The 21,158-nt window shown below is 40.9% G+C and overlaps 1 protein-coding gene across 10 annotated transcripts in view; it reads right to left on the bottom strand.

Annotated features, from left to right (window-relative positions):
* The window catches only part of ZMIZ1 (zinc finger MIZ-type containing 1), a 423,333-nt gene that overhangs the window by 281,799 nt on the left and 120,376 nt on the right, over positions 1-21,158 (bottom strand). For 8 of the 10 annotated variants that reach the window (XM_040320615.1, XM_040320608.1, XM_040320607.1 and 5 more), the window contains exon 3: positions 6,569-6,676. The gene's annotated coding sequence lies outside the window, so the exon portion shown is untranslated. Of the gene's footprint in view, positions 1-6,568; positions 6,677-9,268; positions 9,452-21,158 lie in introns of those variants that run through there. The other 2 variants (XM_040320609.1, XM_040320610.1) reach the window with 2 other exon arrangements.

Below are 21,158 nucleotides of genomic sequence, written 5' to 3'. Positions count from 1 at the left end.
TAACACCTTATGTGGATATGTCAGTAACCTGTTTTATTATATGACCAAAACCCAAATTAAAAGCTTTCAATAAACACAGGCATACACATTACAGAAGATGCAGGGAAGGAGGCAGCGTGTAACCATGTACATTGCAATGGATATATGTAATCGCTTCCGCCTCCCTATTACACTGCAAGGTGAGAGTTAATATGTATTATAGTATCCAATGGTTATAGCCCCCAGCCCCCATTCCCATGTGCCAGCAGTTGCTCGATTGATTTCATTCCTGTGCATTGATCCTGGCGGCATTTGCATGCTGAACAAGTGCTACGTACACAGACAAAGCTGCATGAGAACCAAATACTAATAAAAATAAAACCGTAAGGATAACACAATAATAATTGTCTGCAGGAGAGGCCATTACAAGGAAACGTGTTACACTTCATGAATACCAATTTCTAAAGTACTCATGAAGGTGGGGGCAGTAAGTACTGAATGCCCTGTATGAACCACTGCTATTGCTCAACACCTAATCGGGAAATAATTTCCCCTATTAACTTCTGAAATGGCATGACTTGTACATTTATATAGGTTATGTCTAAGAAGTTATTTAGGAGAGATGTGATCCTCCAACTTTCGCCATTCCCCTCCTTACACAAACCAAGAAATGGCAACAAACAGGCCGCAAAGGCATCTGTTAACCAAAAGCAAGCAATTCTGCAAAGCCAGCATCAAATATAAAGTATTGTAATTTGTGTACCATTACCAGTCATAACAAAAATACCTATAATAAAGCAGTGAGAGCCGGTTCACACAGAGGCAACTTGTCAGGCGACTCAGCCGCCTGACAAGTCGCACACCGCTCTATTCAATGTAACAGTTCTAATAGGAGCGACTCAAAGGTTCTTGTACGACTTTGGGGGAGACTCAGTGCGGCTTGCATTGACTTCAATACATAAGTCATTTTGCAAGTCGCCTCTGAAGTCATTTTGAGACCGCCTTGCTAAGTCGCCCCCAAAGTTGTGCCTCCCATGTGTGAACCGGCTCTTATGGGATTGCAAGTCTATTATGCTGCATACCTCCAAGTGTGCGCAATGAGCAGGTAACAATTGACACGAGTGGATATTCCCGAAATAGAAATTCTTACCAAAGCATCTCCCCTATAAAACCTATGGAGATCTGAATGTTTCCTATAGAAGCCAACTCTTCACCCAACACCTGTGCACTAGCACTATCATGATACTAGGAGGCACATGTGTACTAAAAGGGTTGTTCAGATGTAGAATGAGATTTTTGACAGATCGTTTTTGCATTCTCATTAACAGCTTGATATGACAATCTTCTCCACACCTAGAGTGTTATTTTTTCCCCTTCACCTCACATACTACAATTCAAATGATTTAAAAGTATCTTCTTTTAAAGAAGAAAAAATATAAAAAGGGGGTAGATATAACTGCCATTTCACAGGATGTCACTTTAGTATCATTTCTAGCATTCTCTCTTTATATATACACACAGTAAACTATTGCACTTCATTGTTACAATTCTCACAGTTTCTAGATTTCAGGTTAAGTTTACGTATCTGAATTGTTATTCTCTTGTAGATTCATCTATGCCCGGTGGTTAGTTTTCTCCTAGGTAGGATGCTATAGTAACCATACATTGCCCCTCCATTACAATTACTACTGGATAGGATGCCATATTGTACTATGGACTTCAATTTTATTATAACTACTGTTGGGACAACTTTATCCTGGTCAAGATACTATATATATCACACATTGTCCTGGGCAGAATGCTATAGTAATATACATTGCCTGTGTACTATAACTACTCTTGGACAGGTTGTTATGGTACCATACATTGTCCCTGTATTATAACTACTGCTTGACAGGATGGTATGGTATATCATACATTGACACTCTGATATAATTACAGCTGAGAAGTTTCTTTGTAGGCAAAATGCTGAAGTATCATACCATTGCTCCTTTATTATAATGCTTTGTTGGGCATTGTTTTATTGGCAGGTACTTTTACAACATGCTGTACTTTGACCATTTTTCTTTTGCAAATTTTTAAACCAATGTTTTGTAGTTCCAAGAACAGAAAGCCTACCCCTGCTGACTGCATTACATGCAAGGTCTGGATTCACTAGTTTACTCACTTAACTCAAGAGAAGCAGCCAATTGCACAGCTGAAATACTTACGTGATCCAGGTACCCCTTTCAGACAGCACATTAGGCAGTGCAGGTGCAATACGGCACACAAAAATCAAGGTCTTAAATTACTGTCAAGTATTTTCCTAATTACCACAACTAAATTTGCGTTTTTATATATTTGTCTGGGGGTTTAGCTTTAAATCTTTCTTGTGACAACCTTGTGATTACTTTTTTTTCAGTCTCAAAGCCTAGTGGGCTGCATGCTACTGTACTAGAGGATACGACACACGTGAAGAAGCCTTTTAGAAATATTATCAAAGTGGTTCTTTAATCAGCCTTCTACTACTATTACACCAAAGGATGCTGCCACAGATTCCCAATTAGTCAATGACACAGGGAAGAAAATGCGGTTGATCTGCTACCTAGGTATTTCCTTGGCCATCAAGACACTGTTTTTAACACACAATTAGATCAGTAAAGAGAATCCTCAGTTCCACTTGTTTTTTTTGTGCTTGGCCAGTACAGTGAGATTAATGTTGAAGCGCCAACCAAATATACTTGGGGCAATCACAGAATGGCTGCATTCATATTACAATGTAAAGTGATCTGGCTGGAGACTGCAGTTCCAACTAAAACATGAAACGTTGATGGCGAAATTAAAATTAATTGTTGCTTACTAATTGTCAAACAGAACCACAATATGGGCTATATAAGCTTGCTTATTATAGAAATAAGCACACACAAGCATGAACACCTAATTAATACATTTATAATTGCAATCAGTAATCCCTGTACGTTTCGTTTTCTTACAAAGCATATGCCATGAGTTCTGTACACAAACACATGCACGCATAGAGAGCAGCAGAAAAACAGAATGTTCCCATCAGGGGAATGTTCTTATGACAGAATTATTTTCCTGAGGAAAGAACACGCTGTCATAGCCCCTGCCAGTTGCAGACAGCCAATGACTAGAGCTGCACCCCTGGGCTCCTTCACCATGATTTTTTGAGGGTGGATAAACAAATAGGGCAGAAGCTTCTAAGATACTTTAACGTGTGTGTTGCCAAACTAGATTGGAATAACGGAACTGAAAGTGAATATATCCAAGAAAGTAGAACAAGTCAGATGTAGTACACACATATGATCTGGTCACTTGAGTTCTTGACGGAAATTAAAAACATGACCCCTTTGCCCTTGTTACTCATGGCAGCAGTCATAGCTAGTCTGTTATTTTATATGCAAGTATTTTAACACAGACAACGGCAAATCATTAACAAACATTATCTGTGAAAGGTTAATTGTAGTAATTGAACAAACAGGAGTAAGAGTTTGCTACTAACAGGCCTAGGCTATAAACCTGGCATATGTGGCTGCAGTCAGAAAAGATTTATGCATTATAGTCTGCAATGCATACATGCAAAAACCGTTTACACTTATTTGTAATAAGCCAGTCAATCTCATCAACTGCTTACATCCCTAATGTACCTTTCTATCGCCTTAGACCTGCACTTGCAATGAAAATGGACACTCGGTGGAAGGTGGATTGTGTCAATACTTCTCACCTGGGTGGTACAGATCTCAATCAACTCTTAATAAACTGTATGTAAACCCCGTTATGATCCACTGATCAAGGTCTAAGGCAGTTTAACCAGATTTGCCTAAAAATGCACCTCAACTGGACATGTTGCATCTGAAAAAAATAGAACACAAGTTAAGAAGGTCAAAACAGCCCTTGGCCATCTACACTACTCCACTAAAGTCAATGGGATTTTGCAGACTTCCATTTGAAGTGCGTTTGAAACCACATCAAATGCAGGAAAACGTCTGACAGCCAGAGATATAAAAGTTGGCTAAAGTTTCCAAGAGGGAAAAAATAACCACTTTCATTGTTCACATTTTAAAGCTGAACTCTGGGATAGTGTAAAAATATTCCCAATACTCCGTCACCTCTGCTGAAATAAAAAAAAGTATGCTATCCTTTCAGCACGTGTGTAGTTTTGGCTGAACTCACATCTTAAATGTGAACAACATAATCACTGCATATAGCAAGACTCTATACTTTATGATATGTAGGATGAGGATCCTTATGACACTCCCTGCTTTGCGTAGGTGATCCAGACGGAAATCCTACAGGTGACATGTTTCCGTTCAGGCTCCATTCACATCTATGCGACAAAACGCCCGACGCCGGACGCTTCTGCCGCTAGAGGGGAGAATTCCCATTGCTGTCTATGGAGATGGTTCACATCTCATAGACGCCGAACGCCTGCCGCCTGAAAAAAAGTCCCGGACCCTTTTTTTCAGGCGACATTGGCGTTCGCCCATTGACCGCAATGGGAAGAATCTGAAAAAAAAAAAAAAAAAAAAAAAAGATACACACTCGCGGCAAAATATGCCGCGTACGCCGTACGCCGCTGTCGCATAGATGTGAATGGAGCCTAAACCTTACAAGAGATCTAAGCAGTTGGAGTGCATTTTAATATAGGTCATCCTTAGAAATACTAAAATCGGATTTATTTATTGACTCTTGCCTTTTTATTGTTTATGAACTCTTGCCTTTTTAGTTATTGAACTCTGGGGGGGTCAATGTTTTTTAACCTGTTGATTCTCAGAATATTCTGGATACATGGTGAATAAAATAACATGGGCCCATACAGACTATGCGCTGTGTTTGCTTTAAGGCATGCCAATTTAAAGACAGCCCCTTAATGCACCAAATTTTTTATATTATTTTTTTCTAAATCTCATGAACTTTGCCTGACATATTCACTTTCCAGGCCTGCACACATGCCATTGCAAGCGACTCCCATTAATGACAGAGAAATACTTCTGAGCGAGTTATAGGATGTCAGTGGGTGAGTACTTTTAAAGTCATGATAAAAAGTTGGATCCCGCAGAACTCAAATCATCACATATGCATTTCAATAGAAAGAATGCAAATCCAAATTGCATCTATTCAACAAAGCACGTATACACTTTTCAACAGTAGAACCATTTTGGCACAACATTTTCCACTAATATTTATATTCCATTCATAATTACTGTTGTATCCTTTTTTTCTTAGCTGTAGCAGTCAACAAGGTAACCTTTATCTATAGGCCAACTACCAAACATAATTAAAGTGGACCTCCCCCCCACTTTCACCAAACATTTACAGCAGCATACAGCTCGGCATGTGGCTATGAAAATATCTTGCATTCATTCGTTTTTTACTTTTACTCAAAATTACTGTTTTTTTCCCCCCCCTTCTTAGTTGAGAGGCACAGGTGATGTAATCCTGGCTTCACAGCTGCATCCTGGGAAGTTCATGTCCCTTGATCCAGGAGGCAGACCCAAAGTTCTCGGCAAAATATAGGTAGATGGATTCATCTGCCCTTAGTAAAAATGGCCACCATGAGAAGAAGCAGGAGGAAAATAAAATATACTGTGTGCAAAATATAAAAGTCTGCACCTTTAAACATTTGTAAATGGTGCCTTTTTTGTAATTTTTATGAGAAGGGTGTTCCTCTTTAACATCCCCACCAGTGAAGTATTGAGAAATGTATGGTATTAATGTTGACATGTACAATGCTTTTATTTTTAGAAAGCTATAGCTGTATTATAGGCCCAATGTAAAAGATACCATCATTACACAATGACTTAAGATCACCACCTCTTCACCGGTTGAAAACAAATTGTACTCCCCATATAAGGGGCTCCCTTCTCTGACAAGGACAAGCAGCAGAAAAAGAAGCTGCTTCCTGAAAAGATTCTGGCACCAAGGAATTCTGACTCTTTCGAGATGCAAAAGCACTCTATACGATTACATCCTTTCAAAGTTAATAACAGAGCAGAGAAGCAGGTATGGCAAGGTGGCAAAGAATGAAACACATACAAAATAAGGCAAGATTATACAGCTGCCAGGATATTACAAAACAAGAAGGGTAAAAATCTCTATGTTGAGTCACACAGGAAGAAATAATTTTATGGTGCCAACAGTTCAAACGAAGTGTTGAATACTTTCTGCTCACTTTTTTGAGACTGTAAATAGACACGTCTATACCAATGAAGAACAGAGCACAGTTCTAGTCAATTAATGAAAAAACTGTGATACATAAAAGATTACAGACCCTCATCTGACCAAAGATGGTCAGATGTGAAGGCATTATCTGGTCACCAGGAGAAATCTTTCCTGGCACCTTTGGACATACTGATTAGATTTGGCAAGCATAAGGAGAAGCTAGAGCCGCCAGAAACCTTCAGGCTGGCTCATCTGTCAAGAAATCCATCCAATCAATGATCCAAGACTGCTCAGCCAGTCTAATGACCATATACGTGAAATTAGGTTGGATCAGACTGAAATCAACCAGATTGGGTGAAGCCGATCTCAAATTTTAGGCAAGTCATAAGTCTCTTATCCATGATGGTAACTCAATAAAAGTCCTTACCAGTGTTGGACAGGATAAGGAGATCCAATCAAGAAGGGTATCCGTCTTGCCCTACATGGGTGGTTTTGGGAGTCTTGCAACCAAGGAACGGGAAACACTTGTCTTTTCCTAAAGAGACATATAAAGTGCTTAATAACCAATTCTTCATACACAGACATATCAAAGGGTCATAACATTTGAAGGCAATAGTAATTTAACTTTACAAACAGCGATTTATAAAAAAATTGTGTCAGCACAAGATGTGTACAAAATAAATACAGAGGATAATAGTTAAACAAAAGTTAAATACAAAAAAATGACTATTGAACAGTACAACCAAGAATAAAATTACTTAAGTTACCGAATCAAAGCCATTTTCAAAAAGCATTCCATATAGGAAAATAAGTGATGATAATAATCTACACTGGGTGAATATAGAAGTCAAATCCCAGTTGAGAAAATTCCAGTTTCACCCCCTGCCCAGGGCAGGAGTTCAGGATAGATAAAGTGGGCAATTTGCAGGCCCCTGCCCCCTCCATTCCCAGATTTACCCCGCGAACATAGCTTAACAACTTGACAGCGATCAGAGCTGTGACAGTCAGCAACCACCTGCAAACCTATCTGCCTGCTTTTGGTGAGCTGCACAGGGCTCTATGCAGTGCAACCTGCAAATACAAGACAGTTATAGACAGAAAACAGAGCTATGACAGTTGCCTAGTTATTCAGCCCTGTGGCCCAAGTGTGACCATGACTATATAGAATACTATGCCATAGCCAGCTGCCACTCTCCCACAATCTGTAAATCAGATTTCACATACTGTGGCCAGTAAGCAGTCTTGAATGAAGTGCCAGAAGACCTCCTCCTTGAAAGTATAATTATGCAACTTCTTCTTGAACCCCCAGAATGTATTATATTCTGGCTGCACGTACATGCACGCCATGTATTGGTGCTTGGAACGACAATAAATGGTGCCATGCAAAACTAGCAATAAGGAACAAAGTCACCAGCACTCCAGGCATGCATTTGCAGGATTTTATTGTAAACGCATCATGTCACAGAGGTCAAATACCCTATTTGACCTATGTGAAATAATGCGTTTGCAATAAATTCTGCAAACGCATGCCTGGAGTGCTGGTGGCTAGGTTTGTTATTTCTGCACTAAAATGAATGTTACCTATAAAGACTCATTTACAGGATAACTCATGTACAGTGAAACCTTGGTTTACGAGTAACGTGGTTTACTTGAAAGACAAGCAACTTTTTTTTTTTTGCCTTAATATAGGAACACTGTCTTGATATAAAACCTTTTTTTTATGTTAAATAAAAATTTAAAATACACTCACAATGTGAAGGAGTCTGCTGCTCATTTATGTAAAGCCACTGTGTATACGTACAGTAAAGCCGCTGGTGTACAGTATACAGTACAGCTTTGTATGTGGCCAGAGATTTTGGGCGATGGTGGCTCCCAGTGCTTCCTGAGGCACTCAGACACTCCCAATAGGGGCGGGCGTACCCGGAAGTGATGTGAACAGTTCCCAAGTTCTGCTGTGAACCTGTGGCCATATACAGCGTTGTACTGTACACCAGCAGCTTTACTCTACATACAGTATATACATCAGCTTTAAATAGGTGAGCACCAGACTCCTTACCATTGTGAGTGTGCACATCTGAGTTTCCATTATTTCCTATGGGGAAATTCACTTTGATACAAGAGTGCTTTGGATTACAAGCATGCTTCTGGGACGAATTATGCTCGCAAACCAAGGTTTCACTGTACGTGTTTTTTGTACATCGCCTTTTTAGTACACCATGCTGTATATTCTCTATGCATAAATATGATCAGTAGTCACCGGTTCTCATCTGCTCCGCATGCTACGTAGACTCATCCCCTTCATCCCGGAAGAGGACACAGCAGTAGTGGTTGGAACAATCAACTCACGATTCGACTACGCAAATTCCCTCTACTTAGGACTACCGGAATACCAGATTACATGTCTACAAGTTGTCCAGAACATGGCAGCCAGACTGGTAACTGGTAAAAAGCCGTGGGAACCAATCTCCCCAGCCTTGAGGTCCCTCCACTGGCTGCCCGTACAGGACCGGGTGACATTCAAGACTCTCTGCCTCACCCACAAATGTACACAGGGTAAAGCTCCTCAATACTTAAGCGAGAAAATAAAACCCTACGTCACCCAGCGCATGCTCCGATCAACCAACCAAAACCTTCTCCAAATCCCCAAATCTCGCTACAAATCTAAGGGAGAACGTAGATTCTCGGTCCAAGGACCACGGCTCTGGAATGCTCTACCCACGACCATCCGCTTGGAAAACCATCGGGTTTTTAGGAAAAAACTGAAGACCCACCTCTTCTGAAAGACCTGTACAACTCTGGATGCCAGCGCCTTGAGGCGATTAAGTTTGCGCTATATAAGTTTCTCTCTCACTCACATTGACTTATTTTGTACTCTCTTGCTGTACATTCCCTATTCTACACCACCTTACCCTGTATGTCATGCTGTATTTTCCATATTCTACACTTTTTCATTCTGTATACTGTGCTGTACATTCCCTATGCCATACTGCTCATTCTGTACATTGTGCTACTTATTCCCTAAACCCCACTACCTCATGATGCTTGGTGTGCTGTATATTGCATGTTTCACATGGGGGTCCCCATTTTACGGTATATGTTGTGCTTTACATTCCATACTCCACATTACCTCACTCTGTACGCTGTGCTGTAAAACTATATACATCCCACTCTGTGCATTTGCAGATGAATTTTGTATTGTGCACTGCCGTGTGTGTGTGCTCTATTGCTTTTGGTCCTTAAAATTAAGAGAAAACAGAATAAATAATGTTTACAAAAAAAAGGAAATTTGATGAGAGGAGATTGAAAGCAAGCAGGACAGATTAGAGTTAAAATGAAAAGGAAGGAATATGAAAGCGGAATTCTTCTTTGGACCACTGCAATAAGAATAAAGCATTATTAGTCATTTGGCAAGGAAAAGTAAAGCTTGTGGTAACAGCAAGAACAAAGGAGAAAATAAAAAGCTACGACAAATGCTGTAAACTCCCAGAGAAGAAGCAAAAGGAAATGTTATCAGGAGAAAGAAAAAAAAAAAATAATGTTTACACTGTGCAATGTGAGGCCACAAACAGACATAGAAGTAAAGCAAATAGCAACTGAGGAGGGCATTCTACTCTGATACAAACAGATCTGGAGGGAAAGAGACTTCAAGCACTTTGCTGCCAGGGTCTACTCTCTGTCTATGGCTTAAGCCAGGGGTAGGCAACCTCGGCCCTCCAGCTGTGGTGAAACTACAAATCCCATCATCCCTCTGCCTCCAGGAGTCATGCCTGCGATTGTCAGGGTCTTGCAATGTCTCAAAACAGCTGGAGGGCCGAGGTTGCCGACCCCTGGCTTAAGTTGAAAGCCAAAAAATTAATGTGCTTTAATTAGGAGCAAAGTAAATACCATAAAACAGAATGGACGACACCTTTATTTTTATAAAATCAGAACACTTAAGAGTCCCTACCTAGGCAGTGCCTTGGCTATAATAGGAAAGTCATGTTAATACCAGGGCTAAGAAGCTCTTGGATATATTCTTGTGCCAAGAAACATGGGGCTATCCCCTTTTGGCCCTGTGGTGCAAGAGTCAGCTGCTTACTGCAGCTGTCAGAATATGGAGAGTGCTGCAAGAAAACTGTACTACACAGGAAAAAAAAAAATTATAATAAAATATATATATATATATATATATATATATATATATATATATATATATATATATATATATATATATATATACACATATACATACATATATACATACATATACACACACACACACACACAAACTTGGTACTACATGGCGAAATTTTTTTTTTTTTTAACTAGTTGGGGAAAGCAAAGCTTGTATCTGCTTGGAGTAATGCACAAATAGAAGTGTTAATCCTCAAGACATACAACTACACAAAAAAAGATAGAAGATTGCCTTTCTAAATTTGGATCACAATGTTAGTAGCTGATAGGGCCATGATTTATTCTTTGTTTGGTTAGGCTGGTTCTACACAAGATATTCAACTAAGGGGCTACATATACATATGTTACAGGATACTGAGAAATACTGTCAGGACAGAAAAAATGACACCCGCACACTTCTCGCTATTCAGAAGGGTAACACATGGACACTGGCGTGAAGTCAGGCCAGTGGCAGCACAAGAACTTAGAACTGACAAGGATAATAAAGGGAGTGGAAAAATAGGCCTGGATCCAGATGTTGCTTTCACTTCTTGTTAATTTTTATATCTTTCAAAAGCCACTGGCAGCACAAGAGTTAAAGGAAGAGGTGGGTGACAGGAGAGTGATCCTGACACTGAAAAGAATTAGGCTCAAAGCTGTGATCCGGGAGCAGTGAAATTAAAAGGAACGACCCGTAATCTATCACTCCTGACATCTGTTAACTCCAGTGGGGTGGGCGCCAATCAATACTGGCTGACAGCCAATGCAGAGGAGCTGGCAACGAGTAAGAGTATGAGGGGACGAAAATACAATTCATATTCAAGACAAATGGTGCCTGGTTCCCACTCAAACACACACACATACACTTTTTTTTGGCCTAAGTATCATAATTTATTATTAATGCATCAAGAACATGGAGGTCAGAATACTGTGAGAAAATGCAGAGCTGGCAACAATGGATTTAGAAACACGTCCTAAAAATGGCACTAGGTGTTTTATATGACATTGACACAACTGAGAATCTAAAATCAACCTGAGACATCAAGGAGGAAGCCATCAAACCACAATAAGAACATTGGACACATATGTAATCTGTTTTGTATAATGTTTTTCTTTTGAATTTCAGATAAGATTACTTCATTATGGGCTACACAAGACAACATTGATAATCTTTTTTTTTTTTTTTGCATATTATACTTAAAGCAGGCCTAACTCCTACCTACATGTTTACTTAATCCCCCCTTCGGGATAGTACAATTTTTTTTTGGGGGGGGGGGGGATACATTTTCTAATGGAGCACATCCTACGTTTCTCACCAAAGCAAAGCCTCCTGAAACACTCAGCTTGTGCATCCCAGGAGGCTTCCCATCCAGAAGTCTTTCATGTGACCAATGTCAGGGCATCCGTAAGGCTTGGTGGATTTTGGGACAGCCCCCAATTCAGCAGATTTGCTATGACCCTCCAAATGTCCATAACTACACCCTATTGCTGGGGGCCCAGACACCCACTTTATCATCGATATGTTATTTTGTTTTCAGAGCCCCACAGAGCATTTGCATAAAGATAGATAGATAGATAGATAGATAGATAGATAGATAGATAGATAGATAGATAGATAGATAGATAGATAGATAGATGCATGATCATTAACCCATCCGTGACATGTCTTCTTTAGTATTGTAGTAGAACGTATAATTAAAATGAAGAGCAATAGTTCACAATATCTCTGTCAGTTTAGAACAGTCAATGTAAAAGAATGGTTTGCTGGTTACTAGGAGTTACTGCACGTTGCCCTTTTAAACAAGCCAACGAAGAGCTCAACTCATTAATGTATTTTATTAACCCTTAGCCCTAAGCAGCAGAGTTTACAAAGCCGTTCATGAGCAAAGAGTACTAAAAACACAAAGATTTTTGCCTTCAGAAGCTTGTTCTTCTCAAGACAAGAGCTAGAAAAGGGACATCATTTCTTAAAAACATACAGAGTGCATTAAATTATTCATCAGCATTAAACAGGATTTTTTTAACAGCTCTCTGCTTTTATCAATCATTAATGCCTGCTCCACTTCCACCATGCAGCTCAGCTATTATGTTGCATGCCGGGGAAAGTATTAAAAATAAATAAACAACAATGGGCCACTGCAGGCATGAATCACAATTCTATGCACTGGGTGGGAGGGAAAAAAATGATATATTTTCTTGGCAAATGTAGCAACTAAAACGGCAACAAAAAAAATGCCACTTTACTCCTGATCTGTGAAACCTGAAGAAAGAGCAAGGTGAACAGCAATGTCTACAAAGTCACAGCTTTAGAAGTAGAAGGTTGCAGAAGTCTGAGAGAATTGGAAGAGTTCAGGAAGGGTGAAAGCCTTTATTTTATGCAATAATGTGCATCTTAAAAGTCAGCAATTTCTTTACCAATTTCCTCTAAATGTGACATTTAAAACCTCAAAAAGGAATGTTTTTGGGCCAACCACACCAATATACTACTAAAGCAGTGAAGGAAACCTATATGTATATATTTTTTAAGACCCCAGGCACGTGAACATATTTCCCCACTCGAGAGATACAGTTGCAGCATACATTGGCCCATAGTAAAGAATGGCTGTACAACAGTGATAAGTCATCATTGCGTAAACTCACACATGGTCATAAATCCTTCAAGGCACACAAGCTGTGTTCAGGGATTTACACCTGTGCACACGTTTACCCGCGTATAGCTAGCAGATTAGGTACAGCCATTCATTACTATGAGTGACTGTATGCAGCAGCTGTGACTCTTTGGGTGTGAAAATATGCCCACAATTTACATTGTACAGCCTCAAGTGCCTGTGTGCAGGAGGCACAACAAGTAGGCTCAGGTCCTTTCATCCTGCCATCCGAGAAAATATTATTCTGAACAAGGAATTTTGACTTGCCTGTAAATTCCATATTTTGAAGTACAGTATAGGCTGAATATTCATAGTTCCTGGGTTAGAGCTTCAGGTGATTGGACACTGGCAAGCTTTTGAGGACACATTTCCTGAGCATCCTCCCTATAACCCTACCCTACTTGTGAGTCCATGTGAGCACTCGTATAGCAAGCAGTGCAGAGTAACCCAGGAATAGAAGCCCTGTACTGTATTCCAAGGTATGGAGTTTACAGGCAAGTCTATTTCTTTGATTTTGCTGCTGTTATCGGACTTTATGTTAGAGGATGGCAACAACTGTTCTACATGGTACCATTGTATGTAGGAATGTAACTCAAGATGAACCAGGGACTAGCTGATGTGTAGTGTGCATAAAACAGTCCATATGGACACAACTAACGCACACTGCCCATTCCAAAGGGAGGGAGCTCACAGAGGACATCACTATAAGGCACAAAAAACAGGACCTTTATAGTGATTGTAAAGGTTTATTTGTTTTTCTAAAATAGCAAACATGTCATATTTGCCTGCTCTGCTCAATGGTTTTTCACGGGGCAACCCTGATCCACCTCTTCTGGGGTCCCCAGACAGCGATCTTGACTCCTTCACTTCTGAGTGCCCACATAAGCAGCTGCTCAGCCATGACCCTGCTCACAGGGTTTGATTGACAGCAGCAGGAGCCGATGGCTCCCACTGTTACCAAGCCTTCTGTGAGAGAGGGGAGAGAAAAGCAACACTGCTGCAGATGTGCTGGATCAAGGTCGGGCTTAGGTAAATATTTGGGGGGGTTACCCTAATAAAGAGAATGCATTAAAGGGTCACTAAAGGAAAAACATTTTTTTGCTGAAATGACTGTTTACAGGGTATAGAGACATAAAAGTTAACGGATTCCTTTTAAAAATGATTAAAAGTAGATAAAAATCAATCATATAATGTTCCTCTAGTTTCACTTTCACTTTTAAACTGGCTTCATGTTTCTGTGAAGTAGAGAGACACACAGAACAAAAACAAACAAATCCAGGGCAGTGTTTTGTTTTTAAAATTTTAAAAATGGTTCTGGGAAGTTTTAGACACACAGTAATGACAGCTTAGACCACCGTGAGAAAGCTCCCAGTACTGTGGTTATAAGGAAACAGACAAGCAGGAAGTGTGGAGATCAGAGCAGAATTACAGCAACTTCAAAGCAAAAACAAACAATGAGGACATGAAACCAGTACTGCAGTAAGGTAAAGGAAGCTATTTAGCTAAAAAAAAAAAAATTCCTTTAGTGACCCTTTAAGGTTAAATAAAAGAAAAAAAAGCAAAGCTTACGGCTACAACCCCTTTAAGCAGTGTATGAATTTATTTTAAAAATAAAAAGATATTGTTTTGTGTCGCTTTAAATCATACGATAATAATATTTATAGACTTTAGAGGCTAACAAGCTGTGAATGAAAGGGTGGGACACAACTAGGCAAAAAACTGTGCCAACAGGCCCAAAAACAACAAGGGTCAACAGACTGAACTGTAGAATGCCCCTACAAGAACTTTAATGACTTGCCTACTGGGCACTTTTACCCCCTTCCTGCCCAGGTTTTAGCTTTCAGCACTGTCACACTTTAGAGAGAGAAAATGACCGCTCAGTAGTCTTCAAAGAACCTCCTCACTGGAACCAAACCATGGGTGCTAGTACTAGCTATGACTAAGCACTGAAGCTACAGTGTGAAACGTTCGCTTTTGTTCCAATTTTTTTGCTGTGGCATGTTCATTTTGTGATCGATTTTAATTAAAAGAACATTTTTGGAGTGCGGCTGTCCAAATTTCCTTCGTATTTTTGCATCACTGTAACACTTTGAATGACAATTGCACAGTCATGCAACACACAAAATAGAGCTTTCTTTTGGTGCTGCTAATCAAAAAGTCTTTTAGTTTCTGTCAGTAAATTTTGTAAAGAAGTAATTTTTCTCCTTCCTTGATGTGCATTGATGAGGCAGCACTAATACGCCACTCCGATAGGTGGCACTGAAAGGCAGCACTGACTGGCATCACTAATGGGCACTGCTGGGAATGTACTGTATCCAGGGCACTGATCATCAGTGCCCAGATTACCTGTACAGGTCTCCCCTGTCAGGAGATGCTGCTGATCGGCTCTCCTCTCCACATACTCGGTCAACGTGAGCCGATAAACGGTACTTCCTTGTTTACACGTGACCAGCTGCGATTGAACATAGCCGTTCACATAAGTTAAGAGCCGGCTCTTTACCAATATCAGGGTCACGCCATGTCCTAGGTACACGGCAAGGCCACAATTACAGTGTTGCGCATAACCATGCTTCCAAGGAAGCACAGGGTGCTATAGGGAGAATCAAATCAATATAGCTTGAAAATGTTTTGACAGCAAAGAACAAGGCCAGAGATTTTTGAAAGCGAAAAGGACAAGGCCAAAACCTATTTTAGAGTGAATACATACAGTATATAAAATGTGGGTTACACTACAGGAACAATACAATTAGCTGCTAGCACAAATGGTGCAAACTGAAAATTGTATATAAAAAAAGGTGCTGTGCTTAGTATGGCAAACCTAATGTCATTAATGTGAAATGAACGCGAGCGACTCCGCGTGTTAACAAATCGATGAGCAATGTAATAGTGTGATCAAAATGTACAAATACACAAAGTATCAATATTATCAAAAACTGTCAATGTTGCAAAATAACCACTTACCACAAAATAAAAAAAACTGAATGCATATAAAATGTGCTTATATGTCCATAAAACACAATTTATACATGAATAAGTGTTACAAAGGAGAATACGCAGTGCTCAATGATAAATGGATACAAAATAAAATAAAATGCAAATGCACTCCCATTAATAAAAAGTGCTTCCAAACCTGCTGCTGTTCTCACTCACATGCCTTCCCACTGCAGCTGCTGAAAGACCAAACACCTCTCAGGTGAAACATGCAGTCTATAGCATCCCTTTAGACTGCACGATTCCGCATGATCCATCCCTGAGCGGTGTTTGGTCTTTAAGCCAGACTCAGTGACCCCTCTGTCCTAAACCTGGGCTTCAACAGCCATGCCATTAAAAGTAGTGACTTAGAAGCAGGAAGTAATAGTGGGTCTCCGAAACAACAGGTCTAGCCTGTTGAGGTCAGGGGTCATCGCCTAGTTGTCGGAGTAGGTCCATTTACCAGGTTCTTCAGGGTCAGTTTGGTGCAATGGGAATCACAAGTTTCTTCTCTTGTTTTATGTTGTGAAACAGATAAGGCAGAATTTGCACTGGAGAGAAGGCATAGCCTGGATTGAGACCAGGGAGCTTCGTCCAATGTTAGTGCTAGAGGATCCTTGATCCTGACCTGAAATGGGAGGTGCCTTGTTGAATCTGGAGATCCCGATGTCCACCCTCCAGTGTGCCCCTAAGATATTAGGTTTAATATGTTGTGGTAAAGGCCAATTTCTCCTTGGTCCAGACTGACGGCTAAGGTAATCTACCTTCCAGTTGTCCACTTCTAGATGCAGAGATTGCAGGACAGTTTTTCTCTGTCAATGAGATAATCTGGCTTGCTTTATTCAAGGCTGCACAACTCTTGGTGCCTCCTTGGTGACTGATGTAGTCCATAGCTATGGCACCATCTGATTGGATGCCCTTGTAGAAGCATGCTCATTGAAGTGACAGATAGGAACACGCCTCCCTAGTCTAAAAAGACTGACATCTGTCATTAAACGCTTTCCTGTGATATGGAAGGAACACCTTCCCCATTGTTAAGTTTGGGCTAAAGGTCCACCAAGCTGGGGCATTCCTTACCAGGCCAGACAGGAGCATGGGTAGGTTGAGAAAATATGTTCTGTGGGGAATGAACAAGTCAGAAAATGAACAAGTCAGAGAATGAACAAGTCAGAGAATGAACAAGTCAGAGAATGAACAAGTCAGAGAATGAACAAGTCAGAGAATGAACAAGTCAGAGAATGAACAAGTCAGAGAATGAACAAGTCAGAGAATGAACAAGTCAGAGAAAGCGCTTAGGTTGTCTAGATAACCTGCAATCTGAATGTCTCAAGAAGAGGTGCGAGAGCCTTTGTGAATACTCAGAGGATAGGCCAAAAAGCAGCGCAACAAATTGAAAGTGACGGTCTCTTAGGCCCCATACACACCATAGAATCTATCCGCAGATAAATCCCATCAAATGGGTTTCTGCGGATAGATCCTATGGTGTGTACACTCCGTCGGATATCTATCCGCAGATAAATCTCCCCTGGAATGGATTTCCAGCAGATAAATATTTGTCGACATGCACAGAATATCTATCTGCTGGAATCCATTCCAACGGATGGATCCGCTCGTCTGTACAGACTTACCGGATCCATCCGTCCAAAGGGATTCCCCGCACGCGCCGTAATGAATAGACGCATGCGTGGAATTCCTTATATGACAGTGTCGCGCCCGTCGCCGCGTCATAATAGCGGCGACGGCGCGACACGTCATCGGCAGAGGATTTCAGCGCGGATTTCAATGCGATGGTGTGTACACGCCATCGCATTGAAATCCTCTGAAATCTTAGAGAGGATTTATCCGCGGATACGGTCCGCTGAACCGTATCTGCGGATAAATTCTATCGTGTGTATGGGGCCTCACTGCAAAGTTTGAAAAAAACGCTAATCAGGTGGAGTTAAAGGGGAATATGCAGGTAGGCACCTTGGCTGTCTACAAAGTTTTCCCCTCTTCTCAAAAAAGAGAAAATAACTGATCTAGCAGCAGATTCCATGTGGAATTTGGGAATTTGAATTTATTTGTTTTGGGAGTTTAGGTTCAACTTGGTTATGGTAGCATGAACAAGTTTGAATATAAACCTTTAAACCTGTCTTCGCGAAAATGGCACAACTCTTCCCTGAGATGTCTGTGACCCAGACATATGCAAACTGTAACAGACTCTTGGAAGTGAGGGCGCCCCTTTCTTGGGAACAGGGCTTTGGGGAAGACTTGATGGGCTTTGCTGGCCAAATCTTGCACTGAAAAGAAGATCTGAATGTGGGTTTACAATCTGAAGCCTAGGTAGAGGGTTAAAGTGCTCTGCGTTTTGAGGAGGTAGCGGCTCCTGAAAAAAGGGGATTTTGGAACAGTCTACCGTGGAAGAACAACATTTGCTTTTCATGATATCTTTGAAATTTTTTCCAGTGCTTCACAAAGAGACTCCCTCCTTAGGAGGGTATACTACCTATGAGGCATCTCTTAACAGGCATTTCCAGCTGTCTGTTAAGAGATGCCTCATACGTTGAAACCAGACTTTGAGACACAGGATTCTGCACATGTACCTAGGGGGGTGTGCCTTCGAAAGCTTGCCAGTGTCCAATCACCTGAAGATATAAGCCTATCCAGCTGAAAAGACATATTAAGCTCTGGTGCTGGTAATTTTTGGTGTGGAGCTTTTGGTTCCAAGGATAAATGAAAGCGAGTCTCCCTGAAGGCCAGTAGTGTATTTAGGTTTTGTGCTGCCCTAGGCCTGACTAAACTTGTGCACTCCCTAATTTAGATATGACCCACCCCTTCCTGTCAAGGCCACACCCCTTGCTGTTTAAGACCCGCACTGACATTTTTGAGTGGGGACACTAGTTCTGAGGGCCTGGGGGGGGGGGCAATGGATTCCCTTAATTTGCATAGATTTCCTCTCACTTCCTGTTTGGCTATGGGCGTGAAGTGAAGTGAAGGGAAATCTCTGCAATGGGACAGGGGTGATAAAAAAAAATAAACTGACAGAGGCTATAACCCTCCCTTACGCTATCCAAAATAAAAAAAATAAAAAAGTGTTGCCTATAGTTCCATTTTAAGCACAAATTTCAGATAATTTTATTGAGAGGACTAAGAAGATATAACCATGCCAATGATGCAGAAGAAAACATATAGCACAGTGAAAAAAAGGTTTGTAGTCCAGGATGATAGGACAGTCAAAAATTAGAAGCAGCGCCCCCCCACAGTTGCGAAATGCCAGCCGAAGCAGTGCGGCCGCTTTATGGGGGCGCTAGACTAATTTGCCTCCCAGCCCAGTCCGCCCCATAAGACTGGCACTACACTAATATAGTGTAGCGCAAGCCTCCAGGGACTCTTTCCGTGCTGCCCCCCTGCAAAGTGCTGCCCTAGGCCTGGGCCTTGTTGGCCTAGGCCAGGATAAAGCATTGCTGAAGGCCTCATTTACAATTGTTTATATGCATGAAGGGAGCATGCAACTAAATGTGACCAAACAAGGATAAACTTGCGTCAAAGAAGTTATATCTAGGAAAGTGATCTGGGAATGCTTCAAATTTGTGTATACTTTCAAGATTACTTCTCCTGGGTTTTGAAAAGTCAAGTGCAGAACCGCTATTGTGAATGAGACTTTAACCACCCCCAACTCCAGGAGGCGTGCCAAAGTGTGTGCTTTTTTTGTAGTACCATGCGTTTTGGTGGGCACGTGTTTGCAAGATGGTGGGGGGCACCATTCATTTATGGCACCCGCATACATCTGCAAAAGGAAGCACATTTTTGTGCAGGGTGAACAAGTCCTTAACCTAAGCCCTATAAGAGTCAGTAATCCCCTCTTGTGCAGTACTCTCACCTCATCCTGTGCTGGTACTCAAGCAGGTCCTGGGATCAGGACACCAGAATCATACATGTGAATTGCTTTACCTAGTAATTATTTTAAATTCTATTTAACCAATCTTGTGTTTTACACATCTATGTCATACCGCACAAACAGGTGATCAGCCGATTCAGCTTTGTTGGCTTCTTGCGTTACCTCTCTGCCTGACTGGACCTTGAATTGGCATCATCACACTACCAAGTTATTTGTACAATAAGCTATGCAGTGTGGCTGAACCCTTTGCTAGGAAAACCAGTCATGTAAATGTACAGTATTTCACTGTGAATTTAGCAGTTTGCTTAAAGTTGCCATTTTAAATTGTAAAGTTAATGTGAGAAAACGCATTTCAGAAAATGAGCTTCCAAAAACAAATCTGCAACAGCAGCCAAAGCCATTTTGCAAAAAACAACCTCCGAATACATGCTTGCTCAGATGTCAACATAAGAAAATTGATCTTGCCCAAAAATAGAGAGGAAAAATAAATAAGGTAGCAGAATTTACAATAGAAAATCAGATCAATTTCAAATCGAGAATTCATGATGGTTTCATATAATTTGCATTTGAATCCCAAGAAACTAGGAAGAATAACAGGCAAATAAAACATTTAGGGAGTAATGCTTATAAAGATCAAGATGGGAGTGACAGTGGTTTGCGGGAATACTATAAAGTAACAGCAGTTACCAAGTATAACTTTACTGTATGGTCAGGAAAGCCATATAAACCTAATGTTTAATCATACGGACAAGTAACTGCTACGCATGAACCGACTGACACAAGAGGCAGTGAATGCACTGGGTTTTGTTCACAAGTCACTGCTACTCATCATATTGATAGGAGAGCCAGTGACGTCACTGTTCTCTATGACAAGTCACTGCTACTCATCATACCGATAGTGATGTCACTGGCTCTCCTGTTCTCTATGACAAGTCACTGCTACTCATCATACCGATAGTGATGTCACTGGCTCTCCTGTTCTCTATGACAAGTCACTGCTACTCATCATACCGATAGTGATGTCACTGGCTCTCCTGTTCTCTATGACAAGTCACTGCTACTCATCATACCGATAGTGATGTCACTGGCTCTCCTGTTCTCTATGACAAGTCACTGCTACTCATCATACTGATAGTGATGTCACTGGCTCTCCTGTTCTCTATGACAAGTCACTGCTACTCATCATACTGATAGTGAGGTCACTGGCTCTCCTGTTCTCTATGACAAGTCACTGCTACTCATCATACTGATAGTGAGGTCACTGGCTCTCCTGTTCTCTATGACAAGTCACTGCTACTCATCATATTGATAGGAGAGCCAGTGACGTCACTGTTCTCTATAACAAGTCACTGCTACTCATCATATTGATA

This window comes from Rana temporaria, chromosome 8 (genome assembly GCF_905171775.1).
Source record: "Rana temporaria chromosome 8, aRanTem1.1, whole genome shotgun sequence".
Lineage (NCBI taxonomy): Eukaryota > Metazoa > Chordata > Amphibia > Anura > Ranidae > Rana > Rana temporaria.
Note: the sequence above shows the minus strand (reverse complement) of the source record. Positions and strands in the feature narration are given on the sequence as shown.